This window comes from Arachis ipaensis, chromosome B10 (assembly GCF_059453495.1).
Source record: "Arachis ipaensis isolate K30076 ecotype BB chromosome B10, ASM5945349v1, whole genome shotgun sequence".
Lineage (NCBI taxonomy): Eukaryota > Viridiplantae > Streptophyta > Magnoliopsida > Fabales > Fabaceae > Arachis > Arachis ipaensis.
The window spans coordinates 127796285-127815196 of record NC_142435.1 but is presented as its reverse complement, the minus strand read 5'-3'; positions in this window follow the sequence as shown (position 1 = coordinate 127815196).

Sequence of the window (18912 nt, the reverse complement as noted above, 5' to 3'; positions counted from 1 at the left end):
TACTTAAATAAAATAAAATAACTAAAAAGGATTTGAATTTTGAAATAAAAAATTTTAATTTAAAAATTTTTTTTTTCGTAAAAATAAAAATTAATTAGTTAATAAAAAAGAAATTTTTGAAAAAGAGGGAAGATATTTTCGAAAATTAGGGAGAGAGAGAGAGTTAGTTAGGTAGTTTTGAAAAAATTAAGAAACAAACAAAAAGTTAGTTGGTTAGTTGAAACAGATTTTGAAAAGATAAGAAGTTAGGAAGTTAGAAGAGATATTTTGAAAAGATATTTTTGAATTTAGTGAGGAGAGAGAAAAACAATAAGATAGTACAAGATTTAAAATTTTTAGATCTAATGCTCCTTGTTTTTGAAAATTTTGGAGGGAAAACACCAAGGAACACCAAACTTAAAAATTTTAAGATCAAGACACAAGGAAAACTCAAGAACACTTTGAAGACTCACAAGAACACAAGAACATGAAGAAAGAACACCAAACTTAAAATTTTTAGAAAACCCAACCAAAATTTTCGAAAATCAAAGGGAACTCAACAAGAAAACACCAAACTTGAAGTTTGGCACACGATTTAATAGAGAAAATATTATTTATGAAAAAGAAGGTTTTGAAAAGAGTATAAAAGACTCTAACCCAATTACCAAGAACACAGATTAACGCTCTAGCCAAATGAGTTATGGAATTTTCGAAAATTTTAAGAAAGATTATTTTTGAAAACACCAAACTTAAAGTTTGGCACAGGATTTAATAGAAGAATTATTTTGAAAAAGGCTTTTTTAAAAAATATGATAGCCAATTATCATGAACATAAACACCACGTTCTAATTAACTGAGCTATAAATTTAAAGTGTTTTAACAAGGGATAAATAATGAAAGACTCTAAACCAAAAAAAAAAGAAAGATTTTTCCTAATCTAAGCAACAGAATAATCCGTCAGTTGTTCAAACACGAACAATCCCCAGCAACGGCGCCAAAAACTTGGTGCACGAGTTGTGAATCACACTTTTCACAACGCGTACCACTAACCAGCAAGTGCACTGGGTCGTCCAAGTAATACCTCACGTGAGTAAGGGTCGAATCCCACGGAGATTGTTGGTTTGAAGCAATCTATGGTTATCTTGTAAATCTTAGTCAGGAAGTCAATTATGTTTATCAGTTGAATTGCGAATAAACAATAGAGCATGGATTAAAGGTTACTTGTTATGCAGTAATGGAGAATATGTTGGAGTTTTGGAGATGCTTTATCTTCTGAATCTCTGCTTTCCTCTATCTTCTTGTTCACGCACGCACGTCCTCCTATGGCAAGCTGTGTGTTGGTGGATCACCGTTGTCAATGGCTACCTTCCATCCTTCCAGTGAAAACTACGCTCACGCGCTCTGTCACAGCACGGCTAATCACCGGTTGGTTCTCGATCCGGTTGGAATAGGATTTACTATCCTTTTGCGTCTGTCACTAACGCCCAGCCTTCAGGAGTTTGAAGCTCGTCACAGTCATTCAATCCTTGAATCCTACTCGGAATACCACAGACAAGGTTTAGACTTTCCGGATTCTCATGAATGCCGCCATCAGTTCTAGCTTATACCACGGAGATTCTGATTAAGAGATCTTAGAGATACTCATTCAATCGGATATAGAACGGAGGTGGTTGTCAGGCACACGTTCATGGTTTGAGGAAGGTGATGAATGTCACGGATCATCACCTTCATCACAGTTAAGCGCGAATGAACATCTTAGATAGGAACAAGCGTGTTTGAATGGAAAACAGAAATACTTGCATTAATTCATCGAGACACAGCAGAGCTCCTCACCCCCAACAATGGGGTTTATAGACTCATGCCGTCAGAGAATATAAAGTTTAGATCTGAAATGTCATGAGATACAAAATAAGTCTCTAAAAGTTGTTTAAATACTAAACTAGTAGCCTAGGTTTACAAAAATTGGATAAACTATGATGGATGATGCAGAGATCCACTTCTGGGGCCCACTTGGTGTGTGCTGGGGCCTACTTGGTGTGTGCTGGGGCTGAGACTTAAGCAATTCACGTGCAGAGGCCATTTGTGGAGTTGAACGCCAGTTTTTATGCTAGTTTGGGCGTTCAACTCCAGCTTTTGATCCTTTTCTGGCGCTGGACGCTAGAATTGGGCAGAGGACTGGCGTTGAACGCCAGTTTACGTCGTCTATTCTTGTGCAAAGTATGGACTATTATATATTGCTGGAAATCCCTGGATGTCTACTTTCCAACGCAATTGGAAGCACACCATTTCGAGTTCTGTAGCTCCAGAAAATCCACTTTGAGTGCAGGGAGGTCAGAATCCAACAGCATCAGCAGTCCTTTTTCAGCCTGAATCAGATTTTTGCTCAGCTCCTTCAATTTCAGCCAGAAAAATACCTGAAATTACAGAAAAACACACAACTCATAGTAAAGTCCAGAAATATGAATTTTTCCTAAAAACTAATAGAAATAGACTAAAAACTAACTAAAACATACTCAAAACTATATGAAATTATCCCCAAAAAGCGTATAAAATATCCGCTCATCACCATTCCTACCCTATAAAGCCTGAAAAAAATACTTAACACACAAATCATGGCATCGAATGGTAATAAAGGTTATTCAAAGTTAATAGTTTAAAGGCCCAGGAAATATGTTTTCAACTATATCACAGAATAAAGAAGGATTTGTAAAACCATGCAAATCATATGAATAAGTGAGCAAAGACTTGATAAAAACCACTCAAATTAGCACAAGATAAACCATAAAATAGTATTTTATCAATCTTCCCACACTTAAACATTAGCATGTCCTCATGCTCAACTTAAGAGAAACTAAAAAAGAGTGAAAGCAGAATGGTGGAATCTATGCAATGCAATCTATCTAAATACAAGCTACCTATATGAATCATGCAATTCTAATTACTATCTACCTATATATATAAAGCTTACATGTGGTTAAATTGAGTCATATTTTCAAGGAATCATATATACACAACCAAGGGCTAAATCATATCAAAATACATTCACAATTGAATTAAGTTAATCAAAAGAGTTTCACAAACTTGCAAGATAATCAGTGATCAAATATGGATATATGGATACGAGCTATTGAACCCTCACTGGATTTGTATATACACTCTAATCACTCAGTGTTTGGGGTTAATCACTCTACTCTTCTCTAGTCATACTTTCTAAAACTTTGTTCTTCATCTAACCAATCAACAAATATTTAATGTACAAATGCAAACATCGTGATATCTTTTCAAGGTTGTAATAGGGTTAAGGAAAAGGTGAGGGTATATATATATGGCTAAGTGAGCTATGAATTGAATCCTTGATTAGTCTAAGATCTCACCTAACATATACATACTTTATGTACTTCTAAAATTATGCCTAACTACCCATAATTCCCACTTTTTCATCTCATACTCATGTACCAGATTATTTTTAAATTTACTATATATGCATTGATCTTTTACTAAACTTAATACTGGGATAATTTTGTCCCCTTATTTATTTATTTAATTATAGGGATTTTTTTGAATAAACATAACATATATCAATAAACAAGGTATTTTAATTATTTTGGTTTCACATGAGTATGCGCCCCAAATTCCAAATAATTTGTCAATTCAATATTTTCCTATCAACCCAAGTTCCCATGGTTTCCCACACTTAATTGATACACAATCTCTATCTTAAGCTAACCAAAGATTCAAATTGGGGTAAATAAATTTTTTTTCTGCTTAAGGCTAGTGATGTGGTAAAATGCAGAATAAATGGGGATTAAAAGGCTCAAAGTGACAAACAAAGGCGATTGAAAGGGTAGGTTTTTTGGAATAAGTGAGCAAAAATAAATAATGGCCTCAATCATATGCAAGCATGTAAATACATTAAATAGTGGACATATAGAATGGAACAAAGTAAAGTCTGCAATTATAGAGAAGAAGACACACAAGAATAAAATATTATGGCTAAATAATGTAACCACATAATTAAGCTCAAATCTCACAGGTTGTGTGTTCTTAACTCAAAGAGCATATATTAGTCATGTATATCATGCAAGTAAGACTAAAGGGTTTCAACTCAAATCAATGTGAATCTTTAAATGGCTTTTTATAAAAATAAATATATTCCTTGAAAATGTTGTCAATTGACCAACATTTATTACTATATATATATATATATATATATATATATATATATATATATATATATATATATATATATACACACACTAAGTGGATTTTTGTGATTGTGAAAATCTAAAAATTTCTACTTTACTCTCTATTTTTAATTAAACCAAATTCTCATATGCTAAAAAAGGGTAAACTAAACTTAATAATCCATATTTTTCTATATCACAACTAATAACTAAGAGTGCAAATCAAGCTAAATATCTAAGATATATACAGCCCAAAGTGTAAAATGTAATAAAGTAGAAATAAACAAAAGTACACTAAAAGAAAATGTGCGAATACTGAAAGGAAAATAAGATAAATTAAAATAAAACAAAAATACAGAAAATGAAACAAAATAGGATGAAAAGGGTCTGAATTAGTTCACCAAAATAAAGTCCGCCAGAGATGGCGACCTCCCCACACTTATATAATAGCATCGTCCTCGATGCGCAGTTAAGCTGAGTGTGAAGGGTCGTCACCGCCTGAAGGGTGTGCTAATGCTGTCTCTGTGGGCTCTGGCACTATAGGAGCCTGTAGCTCTGCCTGTATAGGGGCTTGGGGCGCTGCCGGCTATGTCTGCTGAGGCTCTTCGTGCTGGGGCTCTGCCTGCTGGGGATCCTGGTGGTCATCCTCTGCCCGTGTATCCTGCTCCTGCTCATCTGCCTCCTCCTCAGATGGCTCCGATGGTGTGTCAGGCTTGGAGGGGATGTCAGTATGTCCCGACCTGATCATCAGCTTCAGATGCTCATAGCGTCGCTTATTGCGACGCTCCATCCAATCCAGGCGCTTGTGGTAGATGGTCTGGGAAGCGGGAGAGGGTGCTGGGTGTGGGTGGTGCAGCAGGTACTGATGGGGCAGCAGAGGATGTGGCTGCGTCAGTGGAGGCAGTAAGAGAAGGAGGTCTGTAGCCCAGAGCTTCGAACCTCTTTCCGTGTAGGATGATCTTTCTGTAGTCGGCAGCTGGTGGCCTCTCATCCTCAGGCTCCCAGGGTACCTCAACTCTGCGGCCCATCTGGGTAATCAGATAGGGGAATGGCAGAGTGCCTCGGACATGAACCCTAGCCATGTACTGCCAGATGAATCGGGGAAGGTACAGGTCCTTGCCTTCCATAATGCACCAGATGAGAGTTATCATGGCAGCTGGCACCTCAGTCTCGTGAGTGCTCGGCATAACATAGTTGCTCAGAATTTGTTGCCATAGTCGAGCCTCATCATTAAGATAAATAATCTTGATGCCCTTTGGATTTACTGTCGACTTACTCATAACCCATGGAACAGCAGGATCAATGGCTATGGTGCGCTTTACTGCCTCCCAATAAAAGCGCATAAACCTCATGGCTTCCTCAACTTGCTGATAACCATCTGGCTCATTTGATTTAGGCTGGAAATGGAGGATATCTTCAATGGCCTCCTCAGTAACTAAAATATGTTTCCCTCTGAGCTGTACTGCATCCAGGGTCGTCTTATAATAGTTGCAGTAGAATTCCCAGACCCAGGATGCATTAACCTCAGTCAAGCTCCTCTCCAGAAAGAACCAGCCTCTCTGTTTGATTTGCTCTGTAGTATACTATTGTAATTCAGCTGGAATTTTGAGGGTCATTTCCAAATATAGGTGCCTTTTAGTCGCAAAGACCTCATATTTCAGTTCACAATAGCGATTTGCGAATTTGGTTGGATCAGTCACAGGTACTAGTTGATCTGCTTTTTCCTACGGAGTGAAGTTCTTCTCACGCCAGGAATCATCATGCAGAATATCTGTTAGATCCATAGATGATTGGCCTCGTTTCCTTTTACCCGTGTTGGCCTTAGCTTTTTCTTTTCCTTTTGGATCAGACATCCTGAAAAAAACAGAGTTTCCAGGATATAATTTATCAAACCAACGCAGAAAAATAGGAAGACAAATAGTAAGCAAGCAATTCAAGCATAGATGGGCAAAAGAGGAGCGAAAGCCAAAGCATAAAGTGATTCAGAAAGATATAGAATTTTGGACTGAATGCAAGTGAAAATTCAAAGAATTCAATCAGAAATCACAATCCAAAAACTATTAAAAGAAATGCAGAATGCCTGTTTGTCAAGAAACAACAATAAACATGTCTTGAAATGGGTTGAAAGTAGTTAGTGTAAAACTGAGAGAGAAGTTAGAAGTCAATGAAGTCAAGAGGTAAAAAGGGAAGTTAAAATTAGTGGCATGGTACTGTGGTTCCAAGCAAACAGAAGTTCACAAGTTCAGAAGATTGAAGAACAAGCAACTCACATTCAAGCGGATAATGCAGAATATTGATGATAAATCAGGTAAAGAAAGCACAAAGAGAAGTAAAATCATCAACAATGCAATGCAATGAAGAAGGGAACCAAATGGAATGGAAATGCTAGCCTAGTATCTCATGAAATGGCTTTGGTGTAAACCAAGTGAATTGCATTGTCAAAAGTGCCAAAGTCAAATATGAGTGAAGATTAAGTAAAACAGTTTTTGCAGAAAAAATTTGGGCAGTATTTCGGCAGTAAAATGGATGTTCCCGAAAAATCAAACAGCAGAATGAACAATGTAAGCAACAACAATTTCAAACAGCACATGAATATTGTTATAAGGCAATAGCATGAAGAACAAGGTAACTCATGTGACTTAGGTATTAGAAAACAGAAGAAAGTAGCAGGCTAGGCCTAAACTCAGTTTAGCAGTTTGGATTTCTTAGGAAAGCAGTAGCTATGATAAGCATTAAAATCATATGTAAATTCAGAAGAATGTGGCAATTGAGCCAATTCAAAACAGCAATAGGCAGGTATATGCAAGTAGCCTAGCTTCATCAAGTTCAGAAAGCAAGCAATAGCAAGAGATATGTATTTAAGGAAGTAAATTCACTGAATTAATAATGAAGACCAACTTGCAACAAGAATTGAATAGCAAGGCCAACTCAGATTTGGATTTTTACTAAAATCAGACATGAACAATCCAATTATCAAGTAATCAAATCGATTCAAATAGGATCAAATTCAGATAATATGCAGCAGCAATAAGAAACCAGTGTCAAAGGAAAACAATGAACTATGAACATAGCAACAATAGCAGGTCAGCACATGGCATAGCATATCGAACTAATTCAAACAGCAAGTCAATGGTGAAAATCAGATAATTCAATCAGCAGGAATGGAGCACTTATCAGACCTGAATCCTCTAACCACAACCTAGCTACCTAACCACGTAGAATCCACTACAAAACATGCATGTCTAACTAACCTAAATTTGAACAGAATGTAAATGATGCTAACTGACTAACTTGAACAGAAAAGGAATTTGAGTGCAGTGAAACTTGGGTGGGAAGTGATAGAAATGGAAATGAAGAGAAAGGGAGGTGGTACGGCGGCGCTGGTGGTGGCAGCACGGCGGCTCTTGGTTCTGCCTGCAGTGGCTTGGGGCGACGGGATGGTGTAATGGGGGCAGGGAAAGAGGAGGGGAAGAAAGGGGAAAAAGGGTGAGGGGGAAACGGTTGCGGTGGCGGTATGGGGTTGCCGGCGGCTGTTCCGGTGAGAGGTTGGTAGTGGTGAGTGGTGGCTGTGGAACTTGGGTGGTGGTGGTGGGAAGGAGAGGGGGCGTTGGAGAAGAAAAGAGGAAGACTCGTTGTAAGTATAGTTTCTAAATCAACAGGGAATCGTTTCGTACAAAAGTTTTGTTTGTCACTAAAGTAAACCCAATAAAATTTATAACCGAAGTATTTAAACCTCGGGTCGTCTCTCAAGAAATTGCAGGGAAGTATGATTTATTATTGATAATGGAGGTTTGGAGGGAGAGAGAGAGAGAGAGAGAAAATGGAACGTTGGGGGGGAAGGAGTTAGCGACGCGGTTTAGGGTTTCTCGCGTCGGGGGGGTTATAAAATCAAATCCACGTGTTCGCGTGGATTACGCGTGAGCGTGGATGAGGTAAAATTGCAACGACGCGTACGCGTCAGTGACGCGAACGCGTGAAGAGGGATAAGTGGAGATGACGCATACGCATGAGGCACGCGAACGCATCGTCCAAAATTATTCTAAACGCACGAGTCCAGTGCCGTTTTGGTGCAACTCTCTGTCTGTCTTGAGGGGGCAAAAATTTTTGCATGCGACGCGTGCGCGTCACACACGCCCACGCGTGATGTGCCATAATGAAATTGACGTGAACGCATCATGGACGCGTACGCGTGGGCCAATTTGTGCCTATCGCACACCAGCCGCACGATTCCAGCCCAACTTTCTGGTCGTTGGATGGAGACGCTGATTTGAAATTGATGCCCACGCATGGCCTATGCGCACGCGTGGCCTACGCGCACGCGTGGCCTACGCGAACGCGTGGTTCGCTTTTTTTTTTTTTTTTGCAGTATGCAGAATGCAGAATGCAGATGCTAATGCAGACATCATGAATGAACACTAAGAAAATTAGAATAAAATAAAACTAAGAATAAAACAAAACAAAATAAAACTAAGATTGAAAAAGAACGATCATACCATGGTGGGTTGTCTCCCACCTAGCACTTTTAGTTAAAGTCCTTAAGTTGGACATTTGGTGAGCTCCGTGTCATGGTGGCTTATGCTTGAACTCATCTAGAAATCTCCACCAACGTTTGCAATTCCAATGGCCTCCGGGGTCCCAAACTAGGCATATAAGGCCTTCGAGCAAGTTAAAGCAAGTGATAAGACTCCAGGGGTGTTGATTGTCAGAATAAATTCCAGGATCCCAAACTTTGCTTTTGTACCCGTCTTCGCTTTTATCCACATTGTTCCAACCGGGTGGTACGCAAGCTGAATTCTCACTGAAATACCCAAACATCTTCCGAAACCCATTCAATCGAGCTCTATACCAATCCTTGCACCTCAATTTGAAGCGTGGAACCGTATTGAACCTATACGCCAACTCCTATCACTAACCATCTCCCTCTTACTCTTAAAGCCACAAAGAGCTCTAAGCTGGCCATTGGTTTCAAGCAAACCATATTCAAGTGGGAAGGTAAAGATAGAGGCTAAGGATTTTACCCACTTGAAGTTTGTATTGGGTGGTAATGGCCTTGGGAGAGGTGTTTCCAGTGGTCTTTCAAGCTCTACTCTCTTGTACTCTTCTGTGAATTCTTCCACCTCCTTCTAAACCTCTTCAACCCAATCGCGTCTTGATCAAAGTTTTCTACTTCTTCCCCGTCACTCAAGTCATAAGTTGGAGGTTGAGAAAAGTCTACCTCCACATCATCTTCATATTCACTTGGGGAAGATTCTTCTAGCTCAAGGGGTTCAATTGCGGATGCAGGTTCATCACTAGAAGAGCTTGATTCATGATCATCATTACCAAGAAAACTTGCTTCTTGATCTGTTCCGTCCAGTTCTTCATAAGGTACTTGCCTTGGGGGTTGTGCACCACCCTCCTTAGCATCAATTGCAAATTTTCTTGGCAGAATTCTCTTCAACTATTGATTCCCATGGAGGTTCAGCGTCTCCTAAGTCTTCAACCAATTCTTCTTCTTTGATAATTCCGGCTTCCTCCACTTGTTTTAGTACAAAGTCATGCTCCGTACTGTTCACCGGAGTTTCTAGCATCTCCTTCATGCTACGTTCTTCATTAGATTCTCCACATGAAGCCATGGAAGTTCCTTGAGTATCCGAACGTCGGGAGCCTAATTGATTTATCGCTTGCTCCAGTTGATGAAGGGTTGCATGAAATTTATCCACTGTTTCCTTGAGACGATCCTATGATTCTTATTTTTCTTGGATTGCATGATTAGGATCATATGGCTCTTAGGTCAATGGATATGGACATGGTGCATATGGAAGTGGTGGTTCTTGGGAGCAATTGGATTGGAAGTGGGGGTGGCTCTATGTATGGCTCATATGGTTCATATGGTGGTTGGTTGGGCTGATAAGGGTTAGGGTTAGGGGTGTTCGCGGTGCGGTTTGGATCGGTTTTGTTTACTTGCGAACACTATGTTTACATGCGGTGCGGTTTGGATTGGATGATCTTTTTAAAAAAATCCGATCCGATCCGATCCAATTTCGAGTGGTTTGGATTGGATTGGATTTGCGGTTTTGTAAATTAAAAAAATTAAATATATATAACAAGTCTCAACATCAAATTTCAAATAATCAACAATGACATAGCAAGTCTTAACAATATCTTAAAAAACCAACGATAACATAACAATAGAAATAAAATGATAGGTTAGTTAAAATAAATAAATAAATCACATTTTGAACATAAAACATCTATTAAATAATAATAATACATGAAAAATATAAAAATGTATAACAAATTGAATATGTTATAAGTATAATTGTAAACATAATAATAAAATAATAATATTATAACACATTATGCGGTTTGGATTGGATTGGATCGGTTGTGAAAAGTATATTCGAAATCCGATCCGATCCAGCGGTTTGCAAAAAATAAGATCCAATCAAATCCGAATTAGTGCGGTTTTAATCGGTTTTCGGTTTGGATTGGATTGGATGAGTGGTTTAATTTGGATCGATTTGAATTTGAACACCCCGTTAGGGTCATATGAGGGTGGTAGGTAGTAGGGGGCTTGTGAGTGTGGTGGTTCAGAGCTATGTTGAGGAGGGGGTTCATAAGCATAGAGTAGGGCTTGTTGGTAACTACAAGGGGGTCCACCATATCTATCATAATGGCACGCACCTTGGAATGGCTCTTGACCATAGTAAATTAGTGGAGGTTGGTTGTCACGGAAAGGTCCACCATAACTATTGTCTTGGTATGCATCATAGAATAGTTGTTGGTTATAGCGCATTGGAGGGGGTTGTCGCCAAGAGGGTTGATCAAATCCTTGTGGCTTCGCCCATCCTTGATTATTCCAACCTTGATGCATGTTCTTATTATAGCGCACATTCCTTACAACAACATTGGAACCAAACTCAAGGTGATGGGGGTGAGAATTCATAGTGGCTAATAAAGATTAAAAACAAAAACAAATAAATAAGCAAAAAGCAAATATTTACAATAACCAATAATAAGGCACACGTTTGCAATTCCCCGGCAACGGCACCATTTTGACGAACGGATTTCCTGCTAGTAAAGATATTCACAGATAAAGTCTCGTTGTAAGTATAGTTTCTAAACCAACAGGGAATCCTTTCATACAAAAGTTTTGTTTGTCACTAAAGCAAACCCAATAAAATTTATAACCGAAGTATTTAAACATCGGGTCGTCTCTCAAGGAATTGCAGGAAAGTATGATTTATTATTGGTTATGGAAAAGTATCTTTTTGGATTTTTAAAATAGGGAACAAGGAGATAAATTGGCAAGAAAGTAAATTAATAATCATGAAAACCCTTGCAAGGTATAAGAACTGGAAATCCCATCCTAGTTATCCTTATCAATTGTGATGAGAATTGTTTATTGCTCCCACTTAGTTAACCCTTACTAAATAAAGGAAAGTCAAGTGGAATAATCAATGGGATTCCTCAAGTCCTAGTCAACTGCTAAGGAAAGACTAGCTTTAGAGGGATCCAAATCAACCAGCAAATTCCAATTACCAATCAACAAAGGAGTTTGATAACTCAAGTGTCACTAATTACTCAACCAAAGCTAAGAATGTAAAAAAGCTAGATTAAAATCATAATTCTGAAATACCTCAAATTGCATTAAATAAAGAAATCAAATCTAACATGGAGTTCATAAACCAAATTGGGAAAATAAACAAACTAAAGTAATAGAATAAATAAAAGTAGAAGAGAAATTAAATTAAAGGAACATTGAACCTGGAATGGAGAAGAAGTAATCCTAAAACTAAGAGAAATCCTAAATCCTAAAATCTAGAGAGAGGCCTCTAAAAACTACATCTAAAACCCTCAAATTGTGAATAATGAATGAATGATTAATTGATTCATCTATTATGCAGCCTCTATTCTGTGTTCTCGGGCTTAGAATTGGGCCGAAAAGGAGCCCAGAAATTGTCCCCAGCGCTTTCTGCAACTTTCTGCATGTGGCGCATGTCACGCGTACGCGTAGGTCACGTGTGCGCGTCATTTGGCGATTTTTCTTATCGCGCATACTCGTCAGTAACGCGTACGTGTCACTCGTGTTTTGTGCTAGGCACGCGTCCGCATCGTCTATGCGTGCGCGTCGCTGCCAGTTTCTCAAAAACTTCATTTTTTCGCATTCCTTCCATTTTTGCATGTTTCCTTTCCATCCTCTAAGCCATTCCTGCCCTATAAAGCCTGAAAAAATAATTAACACACAAATCACGGCATTGAATGGTAATAAAGGTTATTTAAAGTTAATAGTTTAAAGGCCCACGAAACATGTTTTCAACTATATCACAGAATAAGGAAGGATTTGTAAAACCATGCAAATCATATGAATAAGTGAGCAAAGACTTGATAAAAACCACTCAAATTAGCACAAGATAAACCATAAAATAGTGGTTTATCACACCATGATTTATGTATTTGAGTATGAGGGTGGAAAAGGTCCCATAAAGTCCATCCCCCATACGTCACACAGCTCAATCTCCAGGATTTCTTGCTAGAAATCCAAAACCTTTCTTTTCTTATAAGAAAATCTTAATCAGTTTCCTAGACTGTATGAATGACCAACCTGTTCCAAGCATAGGTTCATTAAGTCTCTGCTGAACCAACTTGATTTTTCATACTTTACTAAAACCTTAATCAGAAACCAATCACAGCCCCCAGCCTAAGCAACTCAAACAAATCAACAATTAAATCATCACATCATGAAAGCAACCCTCAGCTTCACTACCACCAGCATGAGGGATCTCTCAATTGCACACACACAATACAAACAAGGAAAACACAGATAGGATGCAAATATAGCAAGTAGGCCAAATAGCATATAAGTATAGTTAAATAAATAGGTAAACCAAAACAATTCACACCCAAGCAAAACATACAAATACATATGATGTATGTCTGTCCTATTGCTGACGAGCTCATCTGTTAGTTATACAACCAACCCGACATGTCCTGGTAGCTAACCATTGGACAGTCCCTCTGTACACACATTCCCAAGCTCAATAATATCCATGGAAAAATCCTAAGCTCATCCATGGGGAAACAAACCCCAAGCTCAAATTCATATATATATGCATGCCCATGGGAGAACCCGGGGAGTTAAAGTGCCCAGTCACATCTTACGTACAGAGGGTCAATAATTTGTCTCAATTTTGCAAGTCTCATATACTTTTAGTTCATTATCATCATCAACTCATATCAATTCCTATCTCATTGAATCTCAAATTCATTCTTATTACAATCATCATTCCTCATAGTTACACCTCCCATTCCGTTCATCAATAATTTAAACTCAAAACATAATTCATTCTTTTCTAAATAAATCAAACTTAAAACATATAATTTTTAAAACCAAATCTTTCTAAATAATTACTTCAAACAAAGCTTCCAATTTTAATAAAAATTTGGCAGCATCTCTTCTAAAACTCGGACTCTACCACCCTTCTTGGGTCTCATCCAAACATTCCTCAAATCCTTCTCAATCATTTCCAAATAGCAAATTATTTTCAATAATAAAACAATTTCCAAATATCAAATCCTTTCTAAATTTGTTTTAAACCAAATTTTGATATCAAATCAGATTCAATATCAAACCAAATTTCAATATTAAATCTCTTCCGAACCAAACCAATTCCAATATTAAATCTTTTCTAAAATTAACTCTTTTTCAATAACAAAACATTTCCAAACCTCAAGAAATCCAACTCGACAACCACCAATTTAACAAAATCAATAACTCAAAATATTCAACATTCTCAAACAGTCAATAATTCCACCAGACAAACAATTATAATCATCTAGAGTAACTCAATTTAGCTCATAAGACTTATGAAATCACAAAAGTATACTTTTTGCATTAATATCGACTTGTAACAACTCTTGGAAGTAAAATAAGTTTAAGAAAAACGTCCCTACCTCGAATAGTCGAAACCCAAAAGGTATACAACGCGTCAAAAGTCCCTTTTTCTTGGCCCATAATAGTAGTAGCCACAACCACAGCTGCATTCCACTCTTACGGCAACAACAGTGACTTTAATCACGACATGCAACAACCGAAATTCAATATTATAGTAAATAACTCTGCAAAACCTCAGTGTAAAATAACAGAACAGTGACTAAAGGGGATTCCAGAAGAAACACTGAACCGAAAGGCAGCGGCTCAAGCGGTGGTCCCGGCGGCCATGATGTTGTTCTTGGCATCCAAAGATATGGCAACGCAATTCAAACAGAACCAGGAGGAGTGGTAGCAACCCCAAGCAGTTTTGGCGAGCTCCAGCAGCGACAGCTTTCGCTGGTGACAACCCAGATGGCGGCGACAGCAGCGGTGTAATTCGATGGCGGCAGGAGCAACTCTCTCTCTCCCCTGCCACATGCCTTTCCCTCCTCCGAAGCCCACTGCAAAGACGGCGACGAAGCCACTCCTTCCCCACTCCTCCCCGCGTCAATGGTGGTAGCTCCCTTCGCAGCACCTTGATGGACAGAACGGTGACGACAACCCATTAACAACGGTGATGGATCGATGGCACGAGAAGCACGACAGTGTCCCCTTCCTCCCGGCCTTGGCTCGCATCACGTCGTCCTCTTCTTCTTTTCTCTGTTGCAGCATTAACAGTAGTGGAACAGGCTCGACGTACAGCATCAGGTGCGACGGCGGCGGTAGCAGGACGTGGCGCAGTTCGGTCTCTGGTGCGTGAGCATCTTATACCCATTTTTATCTTATTTTCTAGTTAAATTTCGTTAGAATTTAGTGAGTTTAATTATATTTTAGTGTTAAAAGCCTCTTTGGATGCTACTTTGAGTTGTTTTGGTATTTTTCTTATTTTAGGTAAAATTCAGATCAATTTGACAGAGTTTTGTGCAAAACAAAGGAAGAAAGTAGATACTGTCAACCCTGACCTCCTTGAACTCCAACAAGCATAACTTAAGCTACAAAGATCCAATTGATGCAGTTTTAATGGCGTTGAAAAGCCAAATTTTAGATCTTTTCAACAATATATAATAGTTTATACTTTTCTTCTGGAATCACTGCCTTGAAGAGCGCTAAACACTAAGCCTGGTGTTTAGCGCCCAGGAAGACAGAACCAGCGCCCAAGCCACTGCCAATTCCGGCGCTGAATTCCAGAAGTACGGGTCAACCTCACCCAAGGGAGAATCTTTAGTGGGATTTATCTTTTAATTGTTATCTTATCTTTTATTTTTGTTATTTTTATTTATAAACAAAATATTTTAGATTTAGAATTTAATATTTTATTTTAGTTTCAAATCAAATTAGATTAGTTATAAAAGGGAGAGAATTCAGCCTTTTAAGAGACATCTCTCCTAGGGGGCTCCGATCTTCTCACTTCCGCACATTTCACTTTTCAAAATCCTTGTTTTTCTCTGTATGTCATGAGCCACTAAACCTCTTCGGTTAAGGTTAGGAGCTTTGTTTATTTCTATGGATTGAGATTATTGCTTTTCTATTTTAATTAATGTACTGATTCTATTTCAAGGATTACTTTCGTTCTTCATTTTATGAATCAGGTGGAACAGGAGTATGATCCTTATTCTAGATGCATTCTTGTGACCCTTGGAAGAGGTCCCTCAGCTGAACACAGCTTGAAAGTAAATTCCTCCTAAATTGCTAATTACTTGAACTAATCTGGATATGTGACATATAATCTATTTAGCCTTGGGTAATTAGATTTTTGTGGCCATAAACTAGATTTGAACTTAACCCTCTAATCAGAATCAAGTGACCAAGGGATTGGCAGTTGATGAAGGTTAGAGGAGACTAAATCACTAAGGGATTAGGGTTTTTAGTCAATTACAGTTTGCCATAAAATGAATCTTACATGATTAACATAGTTGGTAAGAACACTTGATCCGAAAAAGTAAACATCTCAGATACCTTAACTGCTTTCTCTTATTGATTTCTCACCAATTTTCTTATTTGCCTTCTTTATTCTTGAATTACTGTTTAACGCTATTTCAAACCACCAAACCAACTTTTCTATCTGCCTAACTAAACCAATCAATCAACTATTGTTTCTCAGTCCATCAGTCCTCGTGGGATCACCCCTCACTCACTTGAGGTATTACTTGGACGACCCTGTGTACTTGCCGGTTCAGTTGTGGATATTCTCAAAATCCGCACTAGTCTCTCCCTCCTCTTCTCTTCTTCCTCCTTCCCCTATGCTCTCTCAGGTCTGTCTTTCTTTTGAATGTTTGGTTTTGTTGTGTGTGTGTGTGTTGATGGAAGAAGGGAATATCGCGGCTAGGGTGAGTGTCGGTGCGGCGGTGGGGTAAAAGGGGTTAGGGTTAAGGTTTTGTATGTTTGATTTTAGGATTAGGGTTTGATTTGGGGCAATTGTAAAATTAGAGAGTTTTTGGCAAATTAGGATTTGGTAAATTTTAATAAAATTAGGAGATATTGTATTAAATTGAAATCTAATTTACTCTCATAAAATTACTTTAAAACTATTATTTAATTATCAATTTGCTAATTGACTTTTAATCAAATATTATAATTTAAAATTAAAAATAATATAATTAATTTTCTTTGTTTATAAAAATTAAAGGATTAAATTCTAAAACCTCAATTATTTAACTAATTAAATCATATAAAATTCTTATTTTTTTTACAACTGATAAGCTTTATAATTTAAATATAGAAAATTATTCAATAATTATAATTATTAGATAAAAATTCTAATTTAAATAGTCAAAATCTCATTATTTTTAAATTTCTAAAACTTTAACTTCAAAATAGGAAAATACTCAATAATTATAAAGCTAGATGAAAATCTTAATTTATTTCAAATTCGATTTATCAAAACTTGTTTTAATTATCTTTTAATAAAATAATTTCTAAGATTAAAGTCTTTAGTGAATAAATAAATTGAAATTAACTCATAATAAGATTTTCCAAAATTCTGGGTCTTACAATGATATTGCTTTGTGTTTGTGATATGTGACTTATCTGTAAATGTCCGTTGTTACTGATTAACTATTATAAGGTTAACCGTAGTACTAAATATAAAAAGAAACTGTAATGAGTAAGCTAGAAGGGAACTAAGACTGCGCTAGACTGAAATGACTAAAACCGTCATGGAATGAAAGAGACTAAAACTGTAAAACTTAGGGTTGAAATGATCGCGCATACGACTGTCCCAACGCTCGAGAGTTTCCCTAGGACCAATATACAAATTACTTTCCTTCGTTGGTAACCTGCTGGAAACTATAAGTTCTCACATCCCCCTCCCCTTTCCCTTCACTATTCCTATAGGAAGAGTCAATGACAACATTCATTGAACTAATAAAGCTACCTTTATGCTGCAACCCAGACTACAAAATACGTTTTTTCCTCAGGGTAGAACTTTATTATTTTCTGTTAGCCTAGGTACTAGACTAGGAGTTTTCTGAATTGGCCTGGGTATCATATGTTCATAATGTGTTTGGGTTGGTACTTGGTACATCTTGTGGTTTGTAAGACTATTATTACTTATACACTCTTGACATATTAATGAAGTGCTAATGGCACTATGTAATATAATCGTTTTTATGTCCTGCTTATGTTTACTTAATGTATACTTGTCTTGTTCATATATGTATATATTAAATAAAGAGTTTAAAGTCTCATAAGTTGACAGATTAGTAACACTCGACAGTTGACATTGGTCATGATGTGCTGACAAAAATACCCTTTCATGTCTATCCCTCAATAGGTAAATCCCCTCGAATACCTATCCTGTAAGACCCAGAACTTTTGAAAAGTCTTATTATGATCAAGTCTCAAATCATATAGTTATTTATAGACTTAATTCCAGAGATTATTTTATTAAAGATAATTAAGGCAAGTTTTGATTTATTGAACTTGAGATAAGTTATGATTATTATCCAATTTTATAATTATTGGATTATTTTCTATATTTAAGGTATAAGGCTGGTAGTTATGAAATAATAAGGATTTTATATGATTTGGACTAGATAAGTAATATTTTAAATAATAATACTGCTACTTTGGAAAAATAAAGGGGTTTAATTATATTATTTCTAATTATTTTGATTTGGGCATTTTATTAAAAATAATTTGTAAAATTGATGAGCAAATGGTATTTTCTATATACAATTAGTGTTGAATTTAATTTGGGTTTTAATTATTATATCATTCCCAATTTTATGTGAAATTACCAAATTATCCCTAACCCTAATTTTCAAAATAATGAAACCCTAAGCCAGTACCCTTTTACCCGACCCGGTTCTCTTTCAACCCCACTCAGCCCCCCAAAACCCAGCCGCAACACACAGCAGCAATAGCTGCAAAAAGAAAGGAACGAAGAAAGAAAAGGGCTAGAAGGAAACGGGGAAATGCAGAGGGAAGCAGGGGAGGAAGAGAGGCACGGGCTAGCGCCGGCGGGCCCCGCCGTCACCCATGGAGCCGCGAGCTGTGCCCAGTTACCGTCGGGATCACCGCGCTGTCGTCCTTGCTAGCTCTGAACGAGAAGCACGATGGAACTCTGTTTCTGCTTCCCTGGCCCGCCGGGAGTGAGCGACGCTTGGAGAGAGGCGCGCGCGCGAGGGAGCTCGACCACGAGGAGAAGGGCGTCGTGCCTGCCACAAGCTCGTCCTCGCCGATCTGCCGTCGTTGGGGTCGCGCACAGAGGACGCGCGAGAAGGAGTCGTCGTGGACACCACCGCCTCCGTCGGAACAACCGTTGCCACTGCCACTATCTGAGCTTGCCGTTGC